The sequence below is a fragment of the Anser cygnoides genome, chromosome 10 (genome assembly GCF_040182565.1).
Source record: "Anser cygnoides isolate HZ-2024a breed goose chromosome 10, Taihu_goose_T2T_genome, whole genome shotgun sequence".
Taxonomy (NCBI): domain Eukaryota; kingdom Metazoa; phylum Chordata; class Aves; order Anseriformes; family Anatidae; genus Anser; species Anser cygnoides.
In genome coordinates, this window is record NC_089882.1 from 16123690 (window position 1) to 16148450 (window position 24761).

Consider the following 24761-nt stretch of genomic DNA (forward strand, 5'->3'; position numbering starts at 1 on the left):
TACGTTTACAACATGCTGGGGGGTGGAAAGCACAGGGCTGTAAATACCTCAGCATCTCCATTTTTAAAGAGGAAACTTTATTCCTACTTCTAACACTTGCCTAGTAGATCAAAGTACCTGAAGGCTTTATCTGCTATCTCCCAGATACTAACACTCGGTGTACATATATCACGGTGATGTGCACAGTATGAGAACTGAGGGAGGTAAGTTTTTTCCACCCACAAAGAACAAAAATAGGCTTTATTCTGAATGACTTATTTTAGACTAAAACCAAGAAAGAACAAAAGCGAAATCTCCAGGAAGTGGAGACTGCACCCGCTTCTTATTTTAACATGCTGCTTCAACTTTTTAGAAATTTAAAGCTGCTGTGCGCAGAAAGCAAAATCAGATCAGTGATGTTACATAGCTGCTATTTCCAAATATCAATCCAGGAACTTAGAAGCAATAAAGATTCAATAACCCTCCACAGTCTGCATTTCTAGAATCCAAGGGGAAAAAATGTAACAATTAAGGACAGATACAGATATGTAATATACATTGCACAGATGTTTTATTTCCCTGCAATTATATATATGCCTTCCACAAAAAAAAAAAAAAAATCTTCATTAACTCAGCATTACAGTTGCTTTTCTATATTCTGTATGAAGAAGAACCAGTACAAGTGAAGGAAAGTACTCATCAAGATAGCATCAGCACTCAGACTAATCACATACACATTCCTCCAAATTAATTTCTGACTCGTTCAGATACTGGCCTTCCACAAGTAATTACTACACAAATATTTCCTGCATTGTGTCTTCAGTCTCACAAAATGTATCTGAACTGAATGATTTTGTAGGAAATTGGAAGCATAGTTTTTGCAGCAGCACATGTACATCCTTTGTGGATCCACACATAATGGATCCATAGAGAAAGCACACTAGCAAAACTACTAGGAAAGATAAGTTTATCACCAGTTAATAAGCTAACATCTCTGCTAGAGACATAGCCCCAGATGCAGGCTGTTAGCTCCAGCCTCAGCACCTCAGGATCACTTGCTAACACCCATATGCAGAACACAGTGATAAAGCAGCAGGCTGTGCTCGAGAGGAATGCATCTGAGTGCGACTGTGGGGAGAGGGACTTGGCTGTGATGCTGTCTACGATGGCAACATATTATATATACATATATATAATCCAATGCTACTGACCTGCTGGTAGGCAGCAATAACTGTGTCAGTGGCAAGCAAACTGAGCCATAGCCCACTCCCATTTTCTGATGAGCAACGGAGAAAAGCAATCAATTTCATTTTTAATCCTTTTAGTTATTGATTGGTTCCCTCGACCTCTATCCCAGAAGTTCTCTCAACTTCAGAAGCTCCTGGATTTTTTTTCCTGTCTTACAGGAAAAATTGGAGGGAAATAATTTCTTTTGGTAACAGTTGGTTTCAATTTCTTGTCATCCCACCTGGTGTTTGGAAAAATCACTCACTCCAAAACCAGCCCGACCCTTAGCAGTCTTCATTCACCTTTAACAGCAATTTAGCTGCAACACTTCTGACTGCTCACAGACTCGCAAGCAGAGCAGCAATGCACATTATCTTTGTTTTTCCCCTCTAGTGGGTGTTTAAGACAGCTCCACAGGTATTTAGGTACTTCAGCATACCTTGAGCCCCAAAATCAGGTAGTCAGTTTAATACCACACATCTCTGAGCCTGAACTTTAGAAAAAAGATATTTTTTTTCTAGTTTTGGCAAACAACAACTCTTCCAGTTCTGATGAGCATCTGGCTTTGAGTTAAAAAGTACCGATGAACTGTAGCTGCCCTCAGCTTCAGCACTAAGGAACAGTCTTACAAAGACTAAAACCTCAACACACAAATTAGCAGGGACCAGCACTAGGTATGCAGCTGATGGATTCCTGCCGCATCACCTTTTGTTTGATTAGTGATTAGAAAGTAATAGCCTCCCTGCCCAAGAAACGAAATCCAGTGGAGTCCTACTGAAATAAACACACCATTTACATATATTCTTGTCTCCAGGCAGTGTAGTCCTAATAGTGTTTGTATATAGTTTGATACTATCGCCATGTACAGCTCATTAGGCACTAAATTCTTTGAAATGAGAAACCCCGTTATATCATCAGTACAAAATCTAATACAGATGCCCATCACTTAGCTGATGCGAAATGCTACTGTAATAAGAAGTAATAAATGAACATGAGGGGGTTAATGGATTCACATATGGTGGTGGTGTGGTCCTTGCGACCATTCCCCCTCGGCTTCAGTTTCCTCTCACATCCTTCCAGTGATTGGAGGAATGCTAGCATGGGAGGGAAAATTCAGGTTTGTGAGCAGATCTGACATTTTTGGGATGAAAGTACTATTAATCACTGCCTCTGAGACAAGATCAATAAAAACTTACAGAGATCACATTTTCTAATGTGTACAAATTCCAAGAAACACTGACAGCCACACCAGCACCACGATACAGAAATGAATCCAAGGCTTTTTGCTCCCTTGAGTTTTTACTTTTGTCTCTTCATCTTGCATAACGGAGCATACAATGGAGATGTTGCTGAGTGTCTCTTGTGGCTGTGTGCACTGATGCTTTTCACTGATTCCAGCAGGGTGTTGCTTTACACACCCAGCATTTGGGATACAGAAGGTTTGACAGGATAAACAAAGGAGGAAAGAAAAAAAAAAAGAAAGGAAAAGAAAACAGTGCTTTGCTGTGATCAGTGCTCAGACTTGAGGAAAGTGGGTAGATGAAGTGAGAAGACTACAGATTGCACAGTACTATACATTTCAATATTTGCCTTATTTCTTGACCGCTGTGCAATTAACTCGTGTTCCTGAGTGCTGCAGGTCTCACGTGTGTGGAATGAAAAAGTGTCTCCTTTGCTTGCTGAAAAAGGCACTGTTTCCTGTGTAAAAAAAAAAAAAAAAAACCTCCTTTACAATGGAGTGGAGAGGATACTGCATATGACAGTGGCCTCCAGACTCTTACAGATCTTAGAAAAACACAGCCCCATTAAAATAATACAGCTCATCTGCTGTCCCCCAAAGTCTGCTTCCTCCCTCGGACCAAAGAGCCTGCCAGTCGGAATAATACACTTCTGCATGGGCTTATTTTTAGGGTACAGCTAAACTAGTGGCATCAGTCTAACAGGCTGTGCACCCATTGCATTGGTTCTTAATTACAAGAAGTTCAGTGGGGAGGAAAGGAGCATACAAAAATAATCCAAGCAAATTTCCTAAAATGGCGCTGTCAATTCTCACCTATTTTATCAGGGACCTAACCATATCTAAGGCTTTCACTAAATGAAAGTGGAGCTAAAGCTCCACTGTCTGAATTACATAATTAAAAGGGAATTTCATTTTAAAATAAATTTTCTAGAATACTTAAACAGGAAAGCATGAAAAACAAAAATGGAATGTGTATGACCATTATGCTCAAACCCCTAATATACATACATCTGTGGTTTCTATAAATGTGTATACTTATAAATATCAGAGATTTTTAAAGTCAGAGACCCAGCTTAAAGTGTTTTGATGCAAACACCTACTCCAGATTAATATTGCTATGAAACCCTCACTAAATTGTTTTCTGGTTTGAGGGCACATTGCTACCTGAAGTACAGCTTAACCTCTCTTGAGAAAATAGTCCTGAGTCAGGTGAAGGAAACCTGTTCACAGGTATATTAAATAATGAGTGTTTCCAGAGCATTTGGAGAGACAACAGTACTTCTAGGAAGCAAAGGCTCAAGATGGCCTTTGAATGAATGGCTTCACTGTGCCTCTAAAATGCTAACTATGCACATGCTTATTATTTACACCCCAGCTGTCTGGCATACCTAATATTTCAGGAGATACATTTTGCAGCTCTAACACAACTTGAGGAACACCCTATATTTCATTGTTACGAGGTGCCATAATAGCTGAACAATATAGCTCTTTCTATACATCACATTCAAAGCTGGGAAACACTTTTTTGTTGTTTGCCACAAACATGCTTTTTCTTATCTATAAAAATAGCAATAATAATGATGCTTTACACACCTCTGGAACCTCACAGCCCTTTCAAGACACTTAACACCTCTGTCTCATAGCTGAAGTAGTACTGGCATTTCCACTGTAGAGAGAGGGAGCAGAAGATGAAACGCCTCATTTGTGGCAGAGCTAAGACTCCGGTTTAGAGCTTCTGTCTGCTGGGGTGCCCAACTCTGTGAAACATTTTTGTGTTCTTTTCATTATAGAGGTGCAGTTATCACTGATTAAGAAACTGGGTGATACAAGACAAATATGATGCAACTGTGAAGAACATCATTAATAAAGGGCATTATAAATGTTGCAAGTACTAGGGTTTTAGGGAGTTTTTCCACTTTAAACTGCGTAAGGGGAAGATACATTGCCATAATAACACATGTAACATTAATTAGACCCCTATAAACCCAGGAGACACATTGGGTTAAAGCACACACACTTTTTCCCCCCTTGTCACTTTTGTCCTGCACATCACCACAAGGCAGGAACCTCTAGGCTGGGGAAATTCAAAGCTCCACTCTGCAACCTATTTTTGTTCTGTTCTATTTCTGATGCAAGCCCAAACCCTCATACAAAACAAAAAGCACCAGAGCATGTTGAGGAGAGTGTCAATGCAGCTGAAATCACTTACTGGCAGTGCAGAGGCCACACGGCATGCAGGAGCCAGTGGCTAGATGGCTACCCCAGGCCTCCAGCTCCCTTGCTCAGCCAAATGCCAAGGGGCAGCCCCAGAGGGGTGGGGTAACGCAGCACGTCCCGTCCTCGGGAGGGCTCTGCAGAGGGAAGGCAGTCTTCCTAGGGAAGGCACTGCTCACCTGAGTGTGGTGTCCAAGAAGGGCATCACCAAGCTGCAGCACACCCTAGGTCTTACAGCTTGTTTGCAGCACAGGAGCTTCCCTGAGTGCTGCTCACCCAGTACACGAACAGCCTGAACCCACAGTCGTTTTAGTTGATGGGCTGCAGCAGCAGAATGACTCCATGATGAGACTGCTCTTTTTAAAGCATTAAATGGCACTGCAAGGAAATGTACGAGAGATGGATGCTATTAACAGGTAAATCACACACACTTCCTGTACATATTAAAAGACAGACCCTGGCCCTCTAAGCCAAAGGGGGAATCACCTGTAGCTGGCATTAGCAGGACGTCCTTTCCTGGCACGTGATGGCACCACCTCTCAGTTACACGTGCATCCATTGCATTTCTGTACAGTCATTAGATCTAAGGTCAACAAGTTGCTTAAAGCAGTTAGCACTGAAACCAGTCAGGAAGACAAAAGTGAAAAACTACAGCTCATTCAGCGAGTTGGCCCAGACTCAGCCAGCATCTGGCAAGCCAAAAGGTTAATGCTCATCCCACAAGAGCTTTCTGGTCTGTGGGTTATGCTGCCTTAACCAATACTGTATGCTCCCTAAAAGGCAAATCACTACATCGAAGACTTCCTATTTTGCCATCGTGTGCAGTGCATCTGAGAAGACTGGTGCTCACAGTAACAACAACAGGACGCTGAGCTCTAAGCTGTAAATAGAGTGGCTGGCAGCAGCAGTGTTTTATCCCTTCCAGAAAACTGACCTCGGTGCATGAAGGGCTTTTGTTATTTCATGTTCCTAGGAAAGAAAACTGATAAGCAACCTGAAACTAGACATGCGGTTGGAATGGTTAGCAGGTAGTGCAGAAAGTGGGGAAGCAAGCAAGATAAATCCCTGTGCCTCTGGTAAGGACAGGGAAATGCAGCAGTAGATTCTCCTGCTGCCACACAGGCAGCATCGCCTTCGCATGTTCCACAGCAAGCATGTGCAATGATTTTCTAGTCATTGACAAGTTTTGTGATGACTGACATTAGAAACTGGAATGCCACCTGCAACCTTGGGAGAGCTGCCAGTGCTTTACCATTGGAGGACGTGGAGTCAGCACCTGGACTAACATGGCAGCCTGGTGCCTCCGCTCAACCCCAGCAATCCCACGTCAGCCAGCATGAGCACAGAAGCTGATGTAGGTCGTACAGAAGTTTGCCAGGACCACAGAGGAGTCAGGCCCTCTGTTTAGCTAGGGAGCATTTTGGGGCAAAACAGATGACCGCACTTCAGGGGGTTTTCATTCATTGGATTCAGCATGGCTGGTACATTTCAGGCTCAAAGACATAGAAACAGAGAGAGCGCTGTCTGCAGCATCCTTGCGTCTGCTCTTTACTGTTCACGTCCAAACCTCCTTTCTCCTCCAGCTCTACCATGGTTACACTGCCACGTGTGCAGGGCTGCTCTGTGCACGTGGGAAGGTCAGTTGCCCACTTTGCTGGTTTATATTCAGTTGGGTGCCTCTGGCAAATGTGAGCCTCTGACAGCTCTTTTCTGTCTTTGTTAGATGGTTCAGGCCCTTACATGTCCTTCCTTTGCCTTAGCAGGTGAACCCCTCACAGTCTAACGTGTTTCTCCTTGTCATCGCACGGCCCCCGTGAGGGAAGCAGTGCTGTAATCCTCCCCTTACAACTGGAAGTTGGGGCACAGAGACCGAAGGCAAGTTTTTAAAGGTCCTTAGGTAGCCTATGGATGCAGAGTTGACTGATACACTTTTCAAAAACACGAAATGCATAACTGCAATTGAAATCATTGAATTGAAAAGCCCTGAGGAGTCTATTTGCTTTTGATTGATTTTAATGGGAATTAGATACTGTTTCTGAAAATTGTCATCTTTAAGTACCTAAAAGCCTCACTCTCAGCACCTTGTCTATAACAGAGCAGGGAATGGAGCCTGAGTTTCCTGAGCATAAGGCTACCACTTGAGCCACAGACACCTTCTTAATCCTTGCCTTTTTTTAATAAGAATCACCTTGCTCTCTAGCCAGTCTTCAAGGGAGGTAGATGGTGCCACCAGGTTCAAAAGGCACTGGAAAAACTCACGAACAGATTCACAAATGGACACTGAAACCCAGGCAGTGGTGTGTCCTCTGGCACCCCCGATCCAACATTAGTGAACGTGGGGTGACAACAGCAGGAAGTGCTCACAGGTTCCCTGTGTTCTTTGGTTGCTGTGGGAGATGGGACACTAGGCCAAATGGACCCCTGGTCTGCTCCAGAAAGGCATCCCTCATGCCCTGATGTTTTTTTTGTCTTAAGCAGTCTGTGCTACGTGGCAGTGTAAATGCACCGACAGCCTCCTTTAAGCTCCAGCTTCTATCACTTTTTGCAGTCACTGCTTCTCCAGCTCCTCTCCCAGCTGGACGAGAACTCGTGGACCTTAAATGGTACAGTTGCTATTTTGTTGTGTAGGCTGCTTTCTGTCCTGATCCCACGCATTTTTTTAATTGGCATCTGAGCTCGTTATCTTCTTTTGAGCTATTTCATTGCCACCAACCCAAACCCAAGAATATGCTCTGCTTTCTCTTTCTTTTTCTTTTTCAACCTCTTTTGCATTCTTTTTTTTTTTTTTTTCCTTCACAGCACTGCTATTGTGGCAGTGGCTGGCATGATTATTGCTACTTACTCTCAATCCCCCAATGGCAGTGTAATACCTCTTTAATTGGGTATTTCTCTTGCCCGACACTAATCTCCTAACAAATGCCGATGCTGTGCTAGATGCTGTGTGGGGATCTCTCACCACTATCTCTTTAAGCAGGCAGTTGTGTGTGGAAGGGATGCACAGTCACTCGGCATGGATGGATTTGTCTGAGTCCCTGTCAGCTCCCTGTTTTTGTCACTGAAATCTTGCATTGCGGATCCGGATTTCTATTGCTTTAACTTTTGGAGGCACATTTATCTCAGTCCCTGTCAGACCAATGGGTATTGTCACAGAAATCTATGTGACTTTGTTCCCTGTGGAGATCTAGCTAGTCAAGTTTGTGGAGGCTGATTTGGAAGTACTGAACCCGAGGCGTTGTTTGGCTATGTCAGGGTCGCAACAATAAAAACAGAAGAGAGCAGAGGCCTAACAATCATGAAGACTAATAGAAAACACAGCAGAAATAGAAAGTTCACATCAGAGGCAGACAACACATACTCCCAGAGAGCACATCCCTTCTAAAATATGTACACACGTATTTTTGTGGGTTCAGGGCTCTCCATCTGCTAGCATGCAAACAACTGTCTGTTCTGGTCCTGGGCTGCAGCCACGTAATGCCGACTGTGATTTTATGAGCATAGGGGCAGGGCAGATCAGCCTTTGCAAGATGGGTTCTGAGTATGGTTGCTCAAAAACCCCTGCAGCTGTGGAGGTGGCAAGTCCGTAGGAGGCACTCTTCCTTTAACACCTCAACAATATATTAGAAAGCGCTGTGCTACCCGAGGTGATCCTTCTTAACGGATAAAAACACAAATTACTTTTTGCCTGTAGCCATTAGACTGCGTGCTTACACTGTGGTGATGTCAACAACAGTCTTCCAGATAATGCTCAGCTTTAGGGAATTGCTATGTGCCCATCTCTGCTTCTTGGCTGATTTTAAAATTTCCGGGAACGGCTTCAGTAAATGGAAGTTTCCTGATGAAAATTACATTTTTCAAACTTTTTTTTTTTTTTTGGTGTGTGTGTGTATGTGGAATGAGGAATAACATTCCTTCATTTGCTTATTATTACTTCATGGTTTTTCTGACAATGATTGACTGTCACAGTTGAATTTGACCATGATCAAGGTCTAAATGAACTTATAGAACAAAGTGGTGGTAGTAATAACAATAACAAGAAAGCAGGTAGCATACGTTAAAGGCAAAGCCTGGTGTTGACTGATAAAGACTCAGACTTGACTGGAACAGCCAACTCAACATGAAAGCTCAACACAGCAGGGATGTAGTCCCTCTTGGTGAAACTGGCCGACTTTTGTATTTGATGCTGAACATTTCAAAAAGAAAAGGTACCCCAGGAAAGAGGGGATTTGGGGAAGGTAGCCATTAGCATCTCAGCGTTAATGAGAAACAGTGCAAATTGCTAGCCATGGGTCACGTCATTGTTCTTTTTGCGGTATTCCAGTCATGGGCTTTCTTTACAGCAGACAATCATTTCTATACCTGCCTTGCAATAATTTCTTCGTCTCTTTTTAATAAAAATCTCCTTTTGTTGTATGCTTTTCTATTTCAATTTTACATCTGGAAATTTTTCATTTTCATTTTTCACCTTCTAATCTTTCTTCATCCATCCTTCTCTCCCTGCCTCATTTAAACATTCATGCTTCTGTTTTGGTTCTTCCTCTATGTGATTATCTATTCTCTTTTAACTGGTACCTCTCTTTAGTTTTTTCTCTTTTCCATCCTTTCATCTCTCTCTCTCTCTCTCTCTGTTACTGCTTGTTCTCTCAATCTCTCAGCTTGCTGTTCAGGAAGCGGTAGTCCTTAGATATTGAAATGACATGTTGAGCTTCTGCTTGCGATTCTGCACTAGATGCTTCTGTTTCTGCACGTTCAGACAGAGTATAAGCCTTGGTAAATACAGGAAACTAAGCTGGAAGCAAAGCTGAGTGAAAGGTTGCTTACTTGTGCTGTGATTTGTAGTTTAATAATGGCCTCCTGATTAACACAGACTGTAATTCCAGAAATGCCACTGTGATAGATACTCAATATACACCTAAATAGAGATACACAATTCCCTTAGCGTTTAAAGACAGAACTAGTGGTACAAACTTTATCTTGTAAGTTGTTCACACCACTGACTCTTGTACGTATCCCCTAAAACACAACTTTAGTCCTGCCTGGGTCTCTTGGGACTAACAAGGTGTTAAATGATCATTATTACATGCAGATGTCACCATGCCTGCAGTTTCAGCAAACCAAAGGATTTATGTTGTAGTGTCCATGTTTTCACATCAGAACAATGCAAAAAAGTATGTCTTTAATAATACAGCTGAAACTGGCCCTCCATAAGTCATCTTGTCTGCTACAGTAACTGTTTTTCACAGAGGTCCTTGTATTTTATCTGGTTATAGCTAGTTAACAAAGAAGATTGACAAGGCTTGGCTAGACAAAGACAGATGAGATACCCGTAACTGTGGTATCGCTTTAGTCCATCTCCATTTTACATGTACATTTTAACATGCAGCAAGGTCACTCTAATAAGGAGCTCTGAAATGCTTGTTGCTGTTGCTGCTTTCTGACACTTCCAGAAGCACACTATATGCCTTTAGTAAGATTACCTCTCTGTGGTCTCTCTGCAGGTAATGTGTCTGCAGGATGACTTCCCAAGCAGGCAGGAGAAAGCACCAAAGGGCAATAGCAGGTTAGTCACTAGTAAGATAGTTGGAGAACAAAGGCTGCCCTTTCTACGCTAACCCTTCAGTACAGCTATAAACTAGGCTGGTTTCTTCAATCTGCCATTCTGGTTCAATAAACCAAGCTGTTACACACTGTTGCTGTTACACACCTTTTTAGGGTTATAACTGTCTGTTAGGAAAGATCCAGGTCTAGGGACGACAAGGTATGGAGGTGCACTTGCAAGGATGGATACTAACCTGGATTGCTGCTGTGAGAGGGCTGCCACAGCGGGAGCCTGCGAGAACACATCTCAGGTGGTGCTGTTACAGGTCAGTACCTAGAAGGAGCTGTTTGAAAACTGGTTTGATAAAGGGGCTGTAGCACAGTGTGGGAGCCCACATTTGGAAAGAAAAGAAAAGAAAAGAAAAGAAAAGAAAAGAAAAGAAAAGAAAAGAAAAGAAAAGAAAAGAAAAGAAAAGAAAAGAAAGAAAAGAAAAAAGAAAAGAAAAGAAAAGAAAAGAAAAGAAAAGAAAAGAAAAGAAAAGAAAAGAAAAGAAAAGAAAAGAAAAGAAAAGAAAAGAAAAGAAAAGAAAAGAAAAGAAAAGAAAAGAAAAGAAAAGAAAAGAAAAGAAAAGAAAAGAAAAGAAAAGAAAAGAAAAGAAAAGAAAAGAAAAGAAAAGAAAAGAAAAGAAAAGAAAAGAAAAGAAAAGAAAAGAAAAGAAAAGAAAAGAAAAGAAAAGAAAAGAAAAGAAAAGAAAAGAAAAGAAAAGAAAAGAAAAGAAAAGAAAAGAAAAGAAAAGAAAAGAAAAGAAAAGAAAAGAAAAGAAAAGAAAAGAAAAGAAAAGAAAAGAAAAGAAAAGAAAAGAAAAGAAAAGAAAAGAAAAGAAAAGAAAAGAAAAGAAAAGAAAAGAAAAGAAAAGAAAAGAAAAGAAAAGAAAAGAAAAGAAAAGAAAAGAAAAGAAAAGAAAAGAAAAGAAAAGAAAAGAAAAGAAAAGAAAAGAAAAGAAAAGAAAAGAAAAGAAAAGAAAAGAAAAGAAAAGAAAAGAAAAGAAAAGAAAAGAAAAGAAAAGAAAAGAAAAGAAAAGAAAAGAAAAGAAAAGAAAAGAAAAGAAAAGAAAAGAAAAGAAAAGAAAAGAAAGAAAAGAAAAGAAAAGAAAAGAAAAGAAAAGAAAAGAAAAGAAAAGAAAAGAAAAGAAAAACCACACACACGCACACACACACACAAAAAAAAAACTAGACTGAGTAACACCAGCAGAGTTGTGGGAGGAAAACTTGCACAATGCCTTGACTGCAGCCATGGCTGTTTTTCCTCACATTTGTGGGCTCTAATTCTACATAAAACAAGAAAAGGGAGAGTGAAAGACAACACTGCATCATCTTGACAGTCCTTTCTAAGTGTATAAAAGATGAGCTGTAAGTTCCTCAGCATTTTGCTACCACTTAAGCAGGCAACAGCAAATTGCCATCTCTAGAGCCATGCAGGACAGAGACAAATTGGTGAAAGCCAGCCTAATTCTGCCAAAAGCAGTGTCCAGCCATGTTTTCCAATAATTGGCTAATTAGTAGAAATACAGATTTCCAAGACAGCAAAAGACGATTAGGGAGCTCTGTAAAAGCCCCAAGGCTGGCTGTGACTGAAGTCTCGGAGGACTGCGATATAAAGTCTTGCATGTCTGTTCCTGATTTTAAGCTGACAGAGTGGTGGACTATGGCTCTGATGGATGTTTATTACTGGAAACTGGCTGATGGTCTCAGTCCACCTCCTACCGGATAGCCACCTACACCACTAAAGAAACAGCTCATTTTTCCAAACCTGTGGGCATTCAGGCCAGTACTTTAAATTGACATGGAGGGCTGAAGTGTCTTGCCCAGACCTCGCTGGTTCAAGACTGAGGCAAGCTGGCAATGTATAGAGAGGAGAAGGGGCTTTTTGTAGGTTGGTTATGTTGTGCCTGTCCAAATAAAAAAAAAGGACTCACAGTTCTATGTCTGTCAGTCTGGCATATTTTCCAGGTACTAAAATTTCGTAAAAAACTTTGTAAAAGTTAGAACTCTGGAACAGTTTCTTTAAATAGCCAGGTTAGCAAAAGGTCACTGGGGGAACAGACACAGCAGGTCATATCCTAGATAACAACTTCAGGAACAGAGGGAAGTCAGGTGGATTTACTGGTTGTACTAGCACAAGGTTAGCATTGAAGGGGTTGTTAACTTGGGACAGCATTGTTAACTTGGGACAACAACGTATGGCTGTGACTGCAACTTAAGCAGTTGTGTAGGACTGCACCTTCCCCCTTGAAATGGGTGATAGAAATGAAAGAGATCACCAAATGGTTGTACTCAAAGTAAATCCCAATAAAAGTAAGTTCATGTGTGAGGAGAGCTGCAAGATAGGAAGTTTCCAGCAATATCACTGATGATCAATCCTTCCAGTTTGGAATAAAACAAGGAATTTTAATAAGTCTCATGTGAGCTACTTGCACAAATACCCAGAGTAGGCCTGGATACTTGTCCAGAACCTCTTAGATCTGGAAACTGGGACAGAAATCGGGCTCTCTTGTCACATCATCAATTCCCTGGATACAGAAAAAAATGGGGGATTACTTCTGAGGTTATAAACCATTACTCTGTGACTACAGTCAACTTCTTTCTAGCCCAAACTTCCAATAGCCAATCCCACTGTACTGTATCTTGTTCAGACTCCCCTCTAAGATAAAGCCTACAGCTGGGTAATTGTTAAAACTCAAAATTTCATGGTAAAAGTGAGGAGCAGAATCATAAGGGCACCTGTAAGGTGCTTTGCTAACAGCCTGAAGCAAAGCTGCACAGTCAGCTCTAAGCATCAGGGAAATACATGGCATGAAAGACAGTCTCCGACAGAACATGGTCTCAGGTCAGGTGCTGCTGTTTACACCAAATATGCTGCTTTGAACTGCACTCAAAAGGAAACCAGCAGCTAATACTATCTATGGAGAATTGTAGTACCTGACACTGTTGAGTGGTCTTTTAAGGCAGTCCCATACAGAGCCTCCATTACAACAGATAATAGGAGTAAGAGCTTCTTCAGAGAGAAAACGATTGAGTTCCTTGGCAAGTACTCAGAAAAGAGCATTTCAAGCTATGTGTGCAGGAAAAGATCAAAAAGAAATAATAGATTTTTATCCTTGTTAATAAGGATGGAAACAATGCTACATGTTCCAGTTACTTCTCAAAGAAACTAGCATTAGCTGTCTTGTCTGTGAGCTACAGCCCACTTACACCCCCAGAGCTCCTGCTGGGAGAACAGAGGTGGCTGCTCAGCAAACAACACGGTGCAGCAGCAGAGCTTATGTGGCTACATCACTTTAAGCCCATTTGAAAAATTTTCCCTAGGACTTTGGCCTCAGACACAAAATTAAGTGCAGAGCAACCCATCTTCCCAGACAACGTGACATCCTCATAAAACGAGGAGGCCTGCTCAGCACTGTGGCAAAATGTGAGAGATAGCATCGTAGCAAATGCTCTTCCAAAACTGGTGCTTTATGGAAAAAACAGCTAACTAAGAGCACTATGGCACAGCTCCATTCTGAAGCTAAGGTAATTCCCCTCCTGCCCCAAGTGTAAAGTCCTGCAAATCATCTAGGCTAATCCTCAGAGAAAGTGTCAATTATCCAACAGAATCATTACAGGAAATGCAAAATTATGCAGTCCATTTAAGAGTGACTACCATTACTTTTTAGACTGGAAAACTCTTTTTAATTCAATTAATCAAACCGCCTTCGTGTCCAAGTAGAACTGTATCTCCCAGTGATATTTCTGCTTTGATAACCGCATGACCTTCAGGAAAACAGAGCTTAGCAAATTACTGCTTCTAAAATGTATATATTGAGAATTTGGTGGGTCACTGGCGGACATGACTTTTGGGTGTTTTGAAACAATGACACAACTAGGCCAAAGGAAATTTCCTCCCTCTTCCCTCTGTGGTGTTAAGCATAGATTTTGAGTTGTTCGGGAGCTGACAGCACGGGAACAGCTCTTGTCTTTGGTAAAACATCCCTCCCACACTGTACAAGCACATTTGTCACGGACAGATTCCTTTAAGGTTAAACATAGTCAGTCAGGGCCAGCTGCTCTTTGAACCTCTTTTTAGTCTACCTTAACATTTGTGAGATCACCTGTAAGTTATCAGAAAAAAAAAAAAAAAAGGGAAAGCAGCAATGCTGGAAGCAGTTCAAGCTGAAAGTCAGACTAAGTGCACACCACTGCAGTCACAGTCTCAGGTGGGAACTCTGATAAAATGACAGTGTAGAATGACAGCTTAAGAGGAACCTGTGGGCGGGCAGGCATTAAACCTGTCCCAGACACACAGACTCGTCACCTAAGTCACACAAGAAGAGGTTGGTGAAACAGCACAAAATTATCTAATTGTATTAGGAAGAAGAACAAGTTATCTAATTCATGTGTTGTGCTGCCAGAAATCCAAATGAGAGCTCACAACATTGGAATTGTGGATATCTTAAGACACAGAGCAAAGTGGCAGATTAAATTCTTCTCATCTTTATTCAGGATCAGAAGTGACTGGATTTTTGTGTGTGCGTGTGTGGCTATGAGAATTTCAATCCAGATGAAGAATAATGTGAGGTTTGATGGTGCCTGTCTCCTAAAATTTTCCATACCATATACACCAGGACAGGAGCACCTGGTGCTGAAACAGTCTCCCAGTTAGCCTCAGAGCTAGGCGAAGCAAAATCAACACCATGACTAAAGCAAAGTGAAGATGAGCTTGCCATGGGGCAGTTTTACATCTCTGTTTTGTGTCTTACTGCACAGTCAAGAAATTGCTGATGTTGTTCGAATTCTTCATTCCCTCCTGTACCATACCAATGCTCACCAACAGAGAAAGAATACTGAGAATATATAGTGTCACTGCTTAACGAAATAGCTGGCAGTCCTTTCACAAGGCAGCTCTTGCCCTAAACTTAATTCCTTTCAGCATCTAAACAGTGCTAAGAAAGCCACTAATTGATTCTTGAGCCTTTTCAAACATCCACCTTCCTGTTGTTAACCTCTTTCTGCAAGAAAATAAATACAAAACCGTCAGGGCTCTGACTCCATGAGGAGTCAGGCATGGTAAGAGCATGATAAAACACTTGAAATAGCTCTGGGCCTTCATCTCATGCAGTGCCCAGGGCAGCTGTTCCCATAACTGTTCCTGAGCATCCAGAGGGATGGTTTTGCCTAAGCCACAATGGTGAAAGACAGTCCTTGCCATCTGTGATTGGAAGGAAAGGTCATCTCCTTTTAGCTTTCAGCCAAACCTGTTTCCTCTTGGCTGATTAGAATCAGGAAGACACCTGCCTCGGAAGAGGCTCACTTGGCATGCAGTGCAACAGGGGATTTACAGGTGGGTTAATAGTTGCATGGCTGCTTTTAAATACCTTGCGAGAGATGTTCTGGAAAGGGCAGGCATTGCCATGGGACTGTCAGAGCTCCCTAGCTCTCAGGCACCAAGGTCTGAATGCACTAGAACAGTGGGAAGGACCTGGGAATGTTGTACTTTCACACTGGTTTGCTAAACGACACTCCGAGTAAAAGCTGTACTCCGATGGTGAATTTGTTTATGCTGTTTGGTTTTCCTTGTGACCTCCCAGCTAACCTCTTCTGAAAACCTTCCAGTGTCCCGCTACTCTTTGTCCAGCACCAGAGCTTCTCTGAACCACCTGTACAGACATCTTTCTCTGTCAATCAGACATCTTTCTCTGACCCTTGCTTTTGCAGGCCTTGGTCTAATATATGCACTTTCCATAGTGCACTTGACATGTACGCCAGAGTACAGTTGGTGTCCTCGGTTGCACATGGAAGTCCAACCTTTGTGAGGACAGGACTGCTCTGGACAACAGGAGTTGAGCTGTGTGCAGATGCACAGAAGGATCACTGCTCTCCAGGGGGCCAGTATGAAAAGCAGCTGCCAAAGGAGAACCTCCCAGCTTCCTGCCAGGGGGTGAAAAGGAATGACAACATGACAGACAGAGTGACAAACAAGGAGTGACAGGTGTGGAGTGACAAATGTGGAGTGCCTCACCACAGGAACTGATCTGGTGGTAATGCTCAGAAAACCCCTATCCTCTGCAGTGGGGAGGAAGGACAAACAGCCTCCACCTAAGCCATCACCCACAAAGGATTCAATATCCTTTCCACCAGTCCAATGCACAGCCACAGCCCGGGCTGGCAGGCTGGTAAATCTGGGGTAATGGTGTGCATACAGACATCACCCGAGTTGCTTGGAGTAAACCTCTGCTACAGCTGGGGCCCCTATTGGTGGTTCTCAGTGATAAACTAATTACCTTAATCACGAGGTGGTACTCATTCTTCTCTAGAAAGACATAAAGAACGGTCCACTTACCAGCTGAAGGCTGACAGGTTTCTGTGGTCCCATCCTTGAAACTTCAGTGGAGGTGATCCATGTCTTTCACATCCATGTGACCTAAGATTTCTTATTCTCCGTCTCTGTGTTTTGTGTTGTAGGGTGGCCATCACCGCTGTACTTTAATGCCAACACTGAAGTCATGCCACCTCCTGCAGTCAATGTGTGCCTGAGGAGACAGAATAAATAGATTTGCTCTAGATTTGCTGTCATGTTGTAACTAGGCACTGGAAATCAAATAAATAGATCATATAAGACGAGCAGTTAAAATGTCTACTGAAAACACAGATTCAGGCAAAATGGCTTAATCTGCAGCATTAATGGGTAGCAGATTGCTCCATCAATAGTATATGAGGAGCAGCATGCAAGAAGGCAAAACTCATGCAAGTTCCAAGGGACTGGTATCCTTATAAAAGACTCAGTTCAGAAGAATACTCGAGAACTAAGGTTAAGAGTATGTTTAAATCCCACTGATTTCAGTGAGACTGAGGTACAAGCTTCAATGCGCTTTTGAATAAAGGTGTATTACTGAACTGAAGATTGTTCTGTGCATAAAGCTCCAAGTCAGAAGCAAGAAGGGCTGGGAGGACAGGGCTGGCCAGCCCTGCACATGCCATCGCCATACTATCCCAGACACTAGGGAGAGGGAGTCATGTCTCTGTGTTTCATCTGTGGCCTGAGAATCCTAAGATGCATCTGCTAAGTTAGCCTTTCTCTACTTGTCTGTGCCACACACTGCTCTTTTTTCTCCTCAGCACACGGAGGAAAATGGAAAGGCATCCTCAGAGCTTCCAAGGACCACGAACACTCCCTGACTTGTTTCATGCATGGGCACAGTTCGCAGACACATCAGCACACGGCCCCAGTGTGCTCCCTGCTGCGCAGCACATGCACAGTTGGAGGGGATTAGCAGCAGTTCTAGGATCCAAATAGAACCGGGGCCACATTTCACATGCAGAGTGAAAAACTAGCTTCTTTCTCAAAGAGCTTGCTGACTTAATGAATGCTGAGAGAAAGAGAACAGAGGAATAAAGCGGAGAGCTCAAGGCCTTTAAGGACAGAAATGGAGTCTGAGAAAGGGAGATAGTAAAAAACGGACAGATAGTATTTCTCTTGTTGAATACACACACCTAAAACCCAGCAGAAACAATACAGATACGATTTTGTGTGTGCAGCCCTGCTCACCAGAAGGGCCCAAACCCATATTAATTGAGTATGTCTGCAATGCCATTAGCTAGATGCTGCACAGAAAATAATGAAATTGCTTCACAAAAGCAATGAAGACAACTGGCCAGCTCTTGCTATGGCTAATTCAGATTGCCTCTGTGTTGTTTTTAATGTATTATTATTCAGTTTTAAATTATTTATTTTATTTCTTATGTCTGATCAGATGAAGCCGACATAATATTCTCTTTTATACACATGCTATAATCTGTTTCTATTCCCTGAACAACAATTTGTGCCGGTCTGTTAGCAGCAAGGGTCAGTGTGGACAGTGGTTAGGAAAGCAGCAAAAATCAGTGTGACTGGTGCTAGTGAATGGCTGCTCTTTCCATAAACGCTTTGCTGCCTAAAGCTTGTCACACGGGGCGTTTAAAGAGTGAAGAAAATGCCTATTAATTGGCAAAGCTTTTGGAGCCTAGAGCTTGCATCCAGCTGTTACACTGAGGTGAAGCAAAGCCGCCAGGGTGTTTGTAGGGGGATGGAGCCCACGATTTTCCTTCTGTGACAAACAAGTTAGGTAAGCATACACAAACATGGGGAAAGAGAAGGACATCTTTTCAGTGCTCAGTGCAAAAATCCTTAGTTATGCCACCTTGGCAAGACCAACTGTCTTTATGTTTGATCTTTTCATATTGTTTTGGCAGCTCAGTGCTGTCAAATCCAAATCAGCAGAATTTATAGGAGCAGTTCTGCAAAGACATCCACCCCTTAAGTGGTCTTAAGTGGGTCTATTCCTGTCGTAGTCCCTCTTTAAATCCCTTTGCGAAAAGAAGACTGAGTTTGCAGTCTAGAAGCAGAAGATATGGACTTCATCTTGAATGCACCTAGAAGTTGTAGCAGTAACCTTGGATGAGTCAGTGACCTCTCGGTGCCTGTTAGATGGGGAAGAGTAAACCTTACTTGCCTGCATACAGGTTGGAGCCAGCTCCGCTTCTGGTCGAGTGCTTTGAAATTTGGGAGTGAAAGGTTTCAGAACAAACAAAGTCACAATCCTCCTTCATCCACACCACTGTGCAACCAACCCATCCCGTGGGGTGGTGCAATGACATGGCCCATGGGAGCAGAAACTACAGGGCCAAAGGAAGGCTCGCAGCACATCCCCGTCCTTAATTACAGAGGTGTGTGCCTCCTGGCTTCCATTTCTCCACTGAGCATGGTGTACTCGGTATAAGTGCTAGTTAGAGGCTTTCGCAAGTGCCAGAAAGCTGCCTTGGTTTGATGCCATGGAATAGACACGTTCATTCTCTGAGTGCTGGGGCCCGACCAAGGACGGCAGCAAACATTTACGAGCACAGGTGTTACTGGCAGGTGTTTTGTTCCTGAGGAAGCTGCCTTCTGGCTGAGCTGCTGCCAGCCCATCTACCCGCCTCCCCCATCGCCACACAACCTCACCTCCCCCAGGGATTTGCAGGCAGGCCTATTTGCAAACAGCAAGCACAGGCAATGAACACATCAGGTAATTAAATGGCAGATCAATTCGACTTAACTTCTCCTGGGAAAGCAGCCCTTGGGAGACAAGAATAAGACAGAAAGAGACAAAGGCAGAGAAAAAAAAATGGGAGGTACAGGAGAGAAGGAGAAGAGCAGAGGAGCAAAGATGGATACACAGCAGGCAGAAAGCGGTGTGCACAACGTTGTGTAGAGCCACAACTGAGGGGGAGGACACACTCAGGGGAGGAAGGGCATGGCAAGCATAGGCAGCATGAGAAAGACAGCACTGCAGGGAAAAGAGAGTATATCTAAGGGATGGTAAGAACAAGACACAGAGAGAAAAAAAAAAAAGACTAGAAAGAGTGGGATAATAAATACAGCAACTGCAGAGAATAGCCCCAACTGGCTACCTGGATCTCAACTATAATGGGTCCCATATAAATGTTTTTATACCTTCATAAATGTAAGCTTTATAAAGTTGGAGCCATCAGCAAAAAAATACATTTGTAATATCCTCTTCATTTTATTTAAACTAAGGTGGAGAACCACTGGCTGTTGGCAGAGGACCTCCCTCCCTGAAGTATGTCATGAACCCAGGAGCTTTCTGCTACCAATATGAAGAACAGACAGTGGAACTGACAGGCAGTAGGAAAGGAAATTAAACAGGCTGGTATCGCTCTGACCAGCTGAGTGGAACATTAGGGAAAAAAATCAACATGAACTCCTAATTAGTTTTCAGTTTCTATCTTTATTAATCTGAGATAATGGTAGTACTAGCCCACTTAGTAATGCTAGGCTCAGGACTTCAAGTGTCGTTGATATAGTACCAAAATCCTGAGAGACTTTTCTTTCAAAAAATCAGATTATTCTTATTTTTCCATTTTTTAGAAAGAGAATCTGGGATTTATTTATTTATTTATTATTTATTTATTTTTGTCTGCAACAGAGATACTACAAATGTAATTCCATATTTAAAGGAAAGATGAACTTCACAATTGTCACCTGACTTTGGGAGACGGAATCTTAAGAACACTATAACCCAGAGAAAGTTTGAAAGGCAGCGACACAAAGGGACCTTTCACTGTGTGACCTTCATCTCATCCAAGTCCCTTTCAAAAAAGTGATCATGCAGTATGCCTCCCTTAGTTGGGTACGGTGAAAATATCTCCCTCCCTTTTTCCAGCCCTGCAGCTGCCTGCTCTGCAGGACTCTGCCCCTGCCCTAGGGGTGTGCTTCTCACATTCCTCTTACAGCACTGCAGGAGCCAGCCATGGGAGGGACATCTAAATGTCAGGACTCGAAGCTGCTGTGCCAAAGGACAAATGAATTTATCTCACAGTGACTCTAGGGAAGCCATGTCTCCCCAGTTCTTTGGCTAAGGCTCTGTAGTATCATGCTACGTTCCTATAAATTCCTTTCTTGCATGGCTTCCATCCAAGCAAATCAAGGCTATTTACATACACCCACTGTATTTACAAGAGTGCTGTGAAGAAGCAAAAGACAAAACCATACCAAACCGTGCAATGAGTCAGTGGCAGAAATGCGAAGAAACCCAGACTCCTTGCTGCCTTTTTCTTCTTATTAGGTAGACCACACCGCCTTTCTTCTGATCTCTTCAGCTGGCACTTGACAGACTTTGAAAAGTAAAGCTACAAAGAGCTAATCTTCCAGTTTCTGCTTAGGCAGAGGAGCCAAGAACATTAAATCCAGCACTAGGGATGACTAGGCAATAGGCAACCAAACTGGGAAGTCCTACACCTGACTGCTGCACACCTTAAGGCCAGCATATTAGAAGTAATTTTTTTCTACCATCTTTGATTTTTCTCTTGCCATGAGAAGAATGAAGCTGCTGAGTCTCAGAATGTCTAGCAAAAGTTTGTCCTACAAGGTGGAATCTGATCATGATACTCATTTAGTTTTCTTTTTCTCTTTCCTAAGTCTTGTTCCCTCTTCCTTTTACAACCCACATCCAAAACTTGCATTGTCTCTTCAGTTGATGACAAATTATTTTAGTCCAACACATTTCTGACAGATGTCGTTCCTCAGCTGTACCAGGCCACAAGGCCCACGCTCTGCACTCTGAAGAGGAGGTAATGGGAGATCTGGGAGCTGAGGGGCATCAGTGACTGGCACTACCAGGGTCCACAGGTAGCTGCCATGGAGGGACAGAGGATGAGAATAGCAGCCAGCAGCCACCTCACGCTCTCTGGCCTCAGGCCAGTGATCTCCATTGCTAAAGCACTGAATGGAGTTAGATATCCTGCAGTACAGTGGGGAGGGTCGTAATCACACAACTGGGAGGCTGAAGAGGGAAGCAGAAAATTTTAAACTAAGTTAACAGGAGCCAGGAGAGTGGTAGAAGATGGAACATCTGGTCAGTTGGCTTGCTCTCTGTGCTGCAGGCACACACGCAGAGGCACATGTGCACACGTAAGCACAGTCCTCCTGCACGCTGAATCTGGGCATCTGCACTTCTGCCAGTTTGTATGGCTAACTCTACATCCCTCCTCACTATGGGCTTTTTGGCTACCAGATCCTGCAACAAATTAAGACCTTATGTGGCTGACACAGACCTGAATAACTATCTGAAATCTTCTTCCCAAAGCTTGGCTCTGTAAATAACTCAGCCTTTCGGCCTCTGCTTGTCTGTCCTTCTAAACCTTCCACAGTACTTATACTCTCAGTGTGAAAGGGCACATTGGCAGAAGAAGCTGCAACCTCTCTTCCCAGTTTCTTTGGGAACAGAAACCAAAGGTGGATTAAATGCCACATGCTTCATGGAGACCAGGCTGAGCAGTGGTTGTGCTGCCACAGCTCTGCGTCCCAGCCCCGTCCCGAGCACAGCCCTGAAGGGAGCAGCACCACTGCGTCAGCGGCTGTGGTGGAAGAGCAAAGCCTCTCCTAGCACCGGAGTGGAGAATCTGCACCAGCACCCAGAAAACCTCAGCACACCAAATGCTCCCATGTCTTCTGCCCTGCTGCAGCACCGGTTTGATTTGTATTCCTAGTGCATAGCTGGAGACAAACTGTAGCACAGCACTGGAGAAACAAACAGCAATCTTCTGAAGCAAGGCAGAAATACTGGAGCAGGAGATAACCAGAGAAGGGAGGTGAAGTCCTCCTAACTCTCAGTGAATCCGCTTCCACTGTTCTTTGCCACGAACCCACAGGGCTACCTGGCACCTGCAGAGAGGGCTAACAGAGCCATGCCCAGCTATGCTTTAGTTGCCTTGTTCAAAAGCATCAACTCCTCCTGATGTAAGTTCTCCTCTTGTTTCAAATCGTGCATTTTACTATGTCTACACTGCCATCAAGGGTGGCTACAGCACCTGGAAACATATCACAAAGGTTTTGCTTTCACTACTAACAATATCTTGCTACTATTTTTCCCACAATGTATGATCCAGCTGACTGCATTCCTTCCTTCTGACTTACTAAATTGCTGCTCCTTCTTTCACTTGCGTTATGAAATGAATTATCAAATGGAACCCCAGCCTGGCTTTTAAAATCCAGAATCCTTGACATCATGGTCCTTCTTAGCACTGCGGAGTTGTATCCAGTTTTGAAGGGATTTAATGGATGCTCTCTCCCAGCAATCTGCCACATTAAAAAACAGGCGCAGATAAATGTGATAAATATTAAACATGAAGAATATATTTACATGTAAATAAAAGCTGGCTAAGTTTTGTAGAATTCAATTGTATTAGCTCACTTCTGTGAGCACTTACTACAAATTAAAGGTTGGTCAAGACCACACAACTCACATCAAGATGTACAAATTTTTTAAAGTGTAGTTCACTGAGATACCAGATTTCTCATGGGGCTAGTATGGCTCTGAACATGAGCTGTCAGTGTGCCCAGGTGACCCAGAAGGCCAATGGTATCCTGGACAGAAAGAGTGTGGCTAGGACAAGGAAAGTAACTGTGCCCCTGTACTCAGCACTGGTGAGAATGCACCTCGAATACTGTGTTCAGTTGTGGGCCCCTCACAAGAAGGATATTGAGTTCCTCGAAAATGTGCAGAGAAGAGCAACAAAGCTGGTGAAGGGACTAGAAAACACAATATATGAGGAGCAGCTAAGGGAACTGGGGCTGTTTAGTCTGCAGAAGGGGAGGCTTGGAGGAGACCTCATCACTCGTGCTAACTACCCGAAAGGAGGTTGCAGCAAGGTGGGTTTTGGTCTCTTTTATCAGGTGACAAGTGATAGGACACAAGGAATGGGTCTTAAGTTTAGGGAGGTTTAGATTAGACATGAGGAAGAATTTGTTTGTGGAGTGGGTGGTCAAGCACTTGAATGGACTGACCAGGGCAGTGGTGGCATCCCCATCCCTGGAGGTATTGAAGAGACGTGTGGACGCGGCACTAAGGGACCTGGTTTAGTGATGGGACTCAGTTGGTCAGGTTGACAGTTGGACTTGATCTTGAAGGTCTTTTCCAACCTAGAAGTTTCTGCGATTCTATGGTAAGAACTTTTTATCTATCTTGGTGCTGGCTGCAAGAAGGCCATTGTGCCCATTGTGTGTATTCTGGCAATTCAAAATTAGGAATCCCAGCTCAAAACATATTTAAAAAAATCAATAATTAGTTGGCTTTGACTACGTACATATATATGTACAGATAAATAAGCACATAAATATGTGCTCCCAAGTGTTTTCTCCACAGCTAGACAGGCTTGAAACTGACGTTTTAAAAAATGAAAGCAGAGACTTTCATAATTGCATGACCCAAGAGCTTGGGCTTTAGCATCAAACTTTACAAGGCTTACAATAAAAATGTGGTGGCTGGTAGCATGGGGGATTCACATTGCTTTCTTTGTGGATGGGTGAGAGAAGAACATGCACATTCCAAATACATTCTGTCACCTGCGTTCTTCTTGATCTTTCTGAATTTATTGAACCTGTCAGCTGCAATGGAGGCCAATTCAACATGTGATCCCCCAGTGGTAGCATTCACAAAATAGGTTTGCAGTGTGTCACACCACCCCTATAATAAATGCTGTGGTTTATGAAGTATTCCTAGGGCAGCTGAAAAGGGGCAGTAAAAAATTGATGTAAAGGACACTGACCATGTTGCCTGGCTTTATGTCCTGGCTTTTTATTTCCCCCACTTTTTTTTCTTCAATATTTGTTTCTTTCTAAAATCTTTAACTTCCAAAAGTTCTACTATATTTTCACTTCACCTTCAATCTCTTTTCTGTACAGTGATTCTGATTTATTTCTGTTTCTCTGTCCCCTCTTCTGATTCCTTCCCTTTAGCTGTCTTTTAGCATTTTGTAATGTATAATTTCTCTTCTATGTCAGGTTGGCACCAACTGAGATGCGATCAAATCTTTTATCCTGAGGGATGTAATGTTTCTGTAAAAAGACTTTGCACCCTGCCAAAGGAGAGGGATTCTCTCTGCACTATAATTTCCAGATGTGCCACCCTCTTGAGCCCAATTTAGTTTTTGTGTTATCACCTTTCATGTTTGTTGCCCTTGGTCTCAATACCTATATGTCCCTGACCTTAGTTAT